Here is a 6933-nt window from a genome sequence, read left to right as displayed (position 1 = left end):
TTCCTTTACAAACACGCCACACGACGTGACATATTTCTGCAGAGGACATTGTCAACATTGTCGACCACGACAAGATGTGGGCTCTTGATTTGAGCCGGTTTTGCTACAGGAGGAAAATTATCCTGCAGCAACAGGAGTTTATTATGTGGATTATAATTAATTAACATTTATGTAAAAGGTTGATGCATTTTTCATAAGGGAAAAGTCTGACATTTTTAAGTGGAAATTACCAAACTTCAGAAGTCTTTTTAAATTTCATATACAAGTATTAAATTCCCTGCATGCAGTAAAGTTCCTCCTGTATCAGGGTGATCAAATTAAGATCCTACATCTGTATAGTCATCACACATTTAAAAAGCATGGAGTTCTCAAACAGTCAAGCGTTCAAAAAGCTCATGTTGAATGTTAGTCTACAAAAACGAATTGCTGTTAATAATCTATACTGATCAAATTGTTTTACTGAAAGGAATATATTTCAACTGACTCATGATTGGGAGAAGCAAAGCAGCTGGTCATTTCTGTTTCCCCTCACCCCCCTCCTCTCCTGCGGCCCTTCCCCAGGACCCCCCCCCCCCCCCCCCCCCCACCTCCCACCTCTCCCGTCTAGCGAGGCTACAACTTGGAAAATCACTGCGAGAGAAGAGAGAGCCCCCTCTATGATCCAGAAAGGTCGTTCACTCCGATCCAGCCCCGGAAGAGAAGACACAACTACACGCTGTCACAACACAAAAGACGCACATATTCGAAAGAAGGTTCCCTGAAGTTCTAGCCATGACATGGACTGTCAAGAGTAGAAAATGAAATCACAAGGACCATTAAATATCCGTTGTTGTCTAACCGATATGGAATTATATCCGCCGATCACGAGAACACTTGTTTAAACGCCGACTCGTGTCGAAAGCTGCCGACAACAAGAGGACTTCATGGTATGTTATATTTCAACCTTATCCTATGTGATAATGTTTTTGGTTATTGTATATTTATGTTTTATTCAGTCGGTTTAGAAAAGGCAGTGGATGATGAACCAGGCTACCTCCTACTGTGGGGTTGTTGGAAGTTAAATGTCCTTTGTTTGAAAACACGATAACCTACAATATGATGAATATATTCTATTTTTGGACCCAATATTAATAGAAAATATTTTTTGGCCCGAATTATTTGTTAGAACTTGTGTGTTGTTACCGGTCATTCATTTAAACCGAAGACCGGTCAGAATAACGGACCCCTTTCAGCGAAGCGGTGCCTGGGCTATTCGTGCTGGATGAATGCGTTACTATGCATCTTAGCGAACTCAAAGAGTTGGTCGGTTTAGTTTTTCCTCAGAATTCCACCGACAGCCGGTTACAGAAACGTTCTCGGCTAGAGAAGTGATCCGGTTTTATCACGTGGCCGTTCTATGGCAGTTTTTGTGTATGATTTGACAGTCTACGCGCATCATCGCCGCGGTTCTCGTAGGCGTCGGTAGAATCATCTTTATCTCTCTACCCGCACTTGTGTCCTCACAGTCATTCAATGTAACGTCGTTGTTGTTGTCGGTGTCGGGTTTCTGACATCTCAACATTAGTTTGACACAGTAGCCTTGTTTTCGCAGGCGACATTCCCTCGCTGTTACACAGGGAAGGCGTTGTTTATCATCCAAAAAAAGCTGAAACAAAAGAGAGTTCTACATAACAAGATGTGGCCAATAGGAACCAGGTCAGGCTGCTGAACGGAGTTCTCCTCTCTTTCTCCTCACCTGAAGCAATGCATTACAGCCCGGTTACGAACAGCCCGGTTACGAACAGCCAGTTAATTAGTATTCACATGACGCAAAGGATATGATTATTTGATAACTAGAAGGGGGGGGTATCAGTTGGAAGATCTCTTTGATGTTTTCCATTCATATTTTCAGCCCATCCCATCCTCTTTATTGATTAGCTATGCCTGCCTCGAGATGACTAGTTGGCCAGTGACGGGATTGGTGGCGCGTGGAAGTGGCTTATCCTCAGAAACACATATTTAGGATCACATGCACTTGTTTTAAACCCTCATGTGTTTGTGGTGAAATCTGATCCCAGATCTGGGTACTTGTTTTTAACCCTCATGTGTTTGTGGTGAAATCTGATCCCAGATCTGGGTACTTGTTTTTTAAACCCTCATGTGTTTGTGGTGAAATCTGATCCCAGATCTGGGTACTTGTTTTTAAGTGTGAGTGACATCTCTGTCTAATAGATCCGATCTGACAGCTCTGTCTAATAGATCTGATCTGACAGCTCTGTCTGATAGATATGATCTGACAGCTCTGTCTGATAGATATGATCTGACAGCTCTGTCTAATAGATCCGATCTGACAGCTCTGTCTAATAGATCTGATCTGACAGCTCTGTCTAATAGATCTGATCTGACAGCTCTGTCTAATAGATCCGATCTGACAGCTCTGTCTAATAGATCCGATCTGACAGCTCTGTCTAATAGATCCGATCTGACAGAGCTGTCAGATCGGATCTATTAGACAGAGCTGTCAGATCGGATCTATTAGACAGAGCTGTCAGATCAGATCTATTAGACAGAGCTGTCAGATCAGATCTATTAGACAGATAGATCTGATCTGTCTAATAGATCTGATCTGTCTAATAGATCTGATCTGTCTAATAGATCTGATCTGTCTACTAGACCTGAGCCTGCAGCGTACCCTAGTGGCTAGAGCGTTGGACTAGTAACCGAAAGGTTGCAAGTTCAAATCCCCGAGCTGACAAGGTACAAATCTGTCGTTCTGCCCCTGAACAAGGCAGTTAACCCACTGTTCCCCGGTAGGCCGACATTGAAAATAAGAATTTGTTCTTAACTGACTTGCCTAGTTAAAATAAAGGTACAATAAAAATCCCCAGGGTTCTGCTATGGGGACAGCCGAAGAACCCCTTTTAAGTTCTAGGTATCCACTTTTCTTCAAAGAGTGTAGGTGTTGAACATTTAGCTATTGGATGAGACAATGGTTCAGAGGACCTCATGAGATGGATGAGATCTGACAACAGACACATCAATGTCTTGACTGAAGCAGACTGGAAATGCATGTTCAGGAGAGAGGGAGAGAGAGGGGAGAGAAACAGGGGGGAGAGAGAGGGGGGGGGGGGGGGGGGTGAAAATGAGAGAGAGAGGGGGTGGGGAGAGGAAGAGACCTAGAGAGGGGGGGGGGTAGAAGCAGAGAGAGAGGGGGGAGAAAGAGAGAGAGAGAGAAGCAGAGAGAGAGGGGGGAGATATGCGACATAGCTGTCTTGTTCTTGCACATTTTTTTGTTCCAGAGGGTCTGTATTCAGACACCCTAGTCAGGTACAGATGGTCTCTATGCAGACACCGTAGTCAGGTACAGATGGTCTGTATGCAGACACCGTAGTCAGGTACAGATGGTCTGTATGCAGACACCGTAGTCAGGTACAGATGGTCTGTATGCAGACACCGTAGTCAGGTACAGATGGTCTGTATGCAGACACCCTAGTCAGGTACAGATGGTCTGTATGCAGACACCCTAGTCAGGTACAGATGGTCTGTATGCAGACACCCTAGTCAGGTACAGATGGTCTGTATGCAGACACCCTAGTCAGGTACAGATGGTCTGTATGCAGACACCCTAGTCAGGTACAGATGGTCTGTATGCAGACACCGTAGTCAGGTACAGATGGCCTGTATGCAGGCACTGTAGTCAGGTACAGATGGTCTGTAAGCAGACACCCTAGTCAGGTACAGATGGTCAGAATGCAGACACCCTAGTCAGGTACAGATGGTCAGAATGCAGACACCCTAGTCAGGTACAGATGGTCTGTATGCAGACACCCTAGTCAGGTACAGATGGTCTGTATGCAGACACCCTAGTCAGGTACAGATGGTCTGTATGCAGACACCCTAGTCAGGTACAGATGGTCTGTATGCAGACACCGTAGTCAGGTACAGATGGTCTGTATGCAGACACCGTAGTCAGGTACAGATGGTCTGTATGCAGACACCGTAGTCAGGTACAGATGGTCTGTATGCAGACACCGTAGTCAGGTACAGATGGTCTGTATGCAGACACCGTAGTCAGGTACAGATGGTCTGAATGCAGACACCCTAGTCAGGTACAGATGGTCTGTATGCAGACACCGTAGTCAGGTACAGATGGTCTGTATGCAGACACTGTAGTCAGGTACAGATCGTCTGTATGCAGACACTGTAGTCAGGTACAGATGGTCTGTATGCAGACACTGTAGTCAGGTACAGATGGTCTGTATGCAGACACTGTAGTCAGGTACAGATGGTCTGTATGCAGACACTGTAGTCAGGTACAGATGGTCTGTATGCACACACTGTAGTCAGGTACAGATGGTCTGTATGCAGACACTGTAGTCAGGTACAGATGGTCTGTATGCAGACACTGTAGTCAGGTACAGATGGTCTGTATGCAGACACTGTAGTCAGGTACAGATGGTCTGTATGCAGACACTGTAGTCAGGTACAGATGGTCTGTATGCAGACACTGTAGTCAGGTACAGATGGTCTGTATGCAGACACTGTAGTCAGGTACAGATGGTCTGTATGCAGACACCCTAGTCAGGTACAGATGGTCTGTATGCAGACACCCTAGTCAGGTACAGATGGACTGTATGCAGACACCCTAGTCAGGTACAGATGGTCTGTATGCAGACACCCTAGTCAGGTACAGATGGTCTGTATGCAGACACCGTAGTCAGGTACAGATGGTATGTATGCAGACACTGTAGTCAGGTACAGATGGTCTGTATGCAGACACTGTAGTCAGGTACAGATGGTCTGTATGCAGACACTGTAGTCAGGTACAGATGGTCTGTATGCAGACACTGTAGTCAGGTACAGATGGTCTGTATGCAGACACTGTAGTCAGGTACAGATGGTCTGTATGCAGACACCCTAGTCAGGTACAGATGGTCTGTATGCAGACACCCTAGTCAGGTACAGATGGTCTGTATGCAGACACCGTAGTCAGGTACAGATGGTCTGTATGCAGACACCCTAGTCAGGTACAGATGGACTGTATGCAGACACCCTAGTCAGGTACAGATGGTCTGTATGCAGACACCGTAGTCAGGTACAGATGGTCTGTATGCAGACACCGTAGTCAGGTACAGATGGTCTGAATGCAGACACCGCAGTCAGGTACAGATGGTCTGAATGCAGACACCCTAGTCAGGTACAGATGGTCTGTATGCAGACACCGTAGTCAGGTACAGATGGTCTGTATGCAGACACTGTAGTCAGGTACAGATGGTTTGTATGCAGACACCCTAGTCAGGTACAGATGGTCTGTATGCAGACACCGTAGTCAGGTACAGATGGTCTGAATGCAGACACCCTAGTCAGGTACAGATGGTCTGTATGTAGACACCGTAGTCAGGTACAGATGGTCTGTATGCAGACACCGTAGTCAGGTACAGATGGTCTGTATGCAGACACCGTAGTCAGGTACAGATGGTCTGTATGCAGACACCGTAGTCAGGTACAGATGGTCTGTATGCAGACACCGTAGTCAGGTACAGATGGTCTGTATGCAGACACCCTAGTCAGGTACAGATGGTCTGAATGCAAACACCCTAGTCAGGTACAGATGGTCTGAATGCAGACACCCTAGTCAGGTACAGATGGTCTGTATGCAGACACTGTAGTCAGGTACAGATGGTCTGTATGCAGACACTGTAGTCAGGTACAGATGGTTTGTATGCAGACACCCTAGTCAGGTACAGATGGTCTGTATGCAGACACCCTAGTCAGGTACAGATGGTCTGTATGTAGACACCCTAGTCAGGTACAGATGGTCTGTATGTAGACACCGTAGTCAGGTACAGATGGTCTGTATGCAGACACCGTAGTCAGGTACAGATGGTCTGTATGCAGACACCGTAGTCAGGTACAGATGGTCTGTATGCAGACACTGTAGTCAGGTACAGATGGTCTGTATGCAGACACCCTAGTCAGGTACAGATGGTCTGTATGCAGCCACCCTAGTCAGGTACAGATGGTCTGTATGCAGCCACCCTAGTCAGGTACAGATGGTCTGTATGCAGACACCCTAGTCAGGTACAGATGGACTGTATGCAGACACTGTAGTCAGGTACAGATGGTCTGTATGCAGACACTGTAGTCAGGTACAGATGGTCTGTATGCAGACACCGTAGTCAGGTACAGATCGTCTGTATGCAGACACTGTAGTCAGGTACAGATGGTCTGTATGCAGACACTGTAGTCAGGTACAGATGGTCTGTATGCAGACACTGTAGTCAGGTACAGATGGTCTGTATGCAGACACCCTAGTCAGGTACAGATGGTCTGTATGCAGCCACCCTAGTCAGGTACAGATGGTCTGTATGCAGACACCCTAGTCAGGTACAGATGGACTGTATGCAGACACTGTAGTCAGGTACAGATGGTCTGTATGCAGACACCCTAGTCAGGTACAGATGGTTTGTATGCAGACACCGTAGTCAGGTACAGATGGAATGTATGCAGACACCGTAGTCAGGTACAGATGGCCTGTATGCAGACACCCTAGTCAGGTACAGATGGTCTGTATGCAGACACTGTAGTCAGGTAGAGATGGTCTGAATGCAGACACCCTAGTCAGGTACAGATGGTCTGTATTCAGACACCCTAGACAGGTACAGATGGTCTGTATGCAGACACTGTAGTCAGGTACAGATGGTCTGTATGCAGACACCGTAGTCAGGTACAGATGGACTGTATGCAGACACTGTAGTCAGGTACAGATGGTCTGTATGCAGACACCCTAGTCAGGTACAGATGGTTTGTATGCAGACACCGTAGTCAGGTACAGATGGTCTGTATGCAGACACCGTAGTCAGGTACAGATGGTCTGAATGCAGACACCCTAGTCAGGTACAGATGGTCTGTATGCAGACACCCTAGTCAGGTACAGATGGTCTGTATGGAGAC

At 46.5% G+C, this 6933-nt stretch overlaps 1 protein-coding gene across 1 annotated transcript in view; it reads left to right on the top strand.

Moving 5' to 3' along the window:
- Positions 1-613: 613 nt before the first annotated feature.
- Positions 614-6933, top strand: part of LOC129835989 (carbohydrate sulfotransferase 15-like) — a 172093-nt gene continuing 165773 nt past the window's right edge. Inside the window, exon 1 of the mRNA XM_055901703.1 lies at positions 614-926. The gene's annotated coding sequence lies outside the window, so the exon portion shown is untranslated. The remainder of the gene's footprint in view (positions 927-6933) is intronic.

This window comes from Salvelinus fontinalis, chromosome 37 (assembly GCF_029448725.1).
Source record: "Salvelinus fontinalis isolate EN_2023a chromosome 37, ASM2944872v1, whole genome shotgun sequence".
Lineage (NCBI taxonomy): Eukaryota > Metazoa > Chordata > Actinopteri > Salmoniformes > Salmonidae > Salvelinus > Salvelinus fontinalis.
The sequence above is the reverse complement of the archived record's forward strand: the minus strand, read 5'-3'. Positions and strand labels throughout refer to the sequence as shown.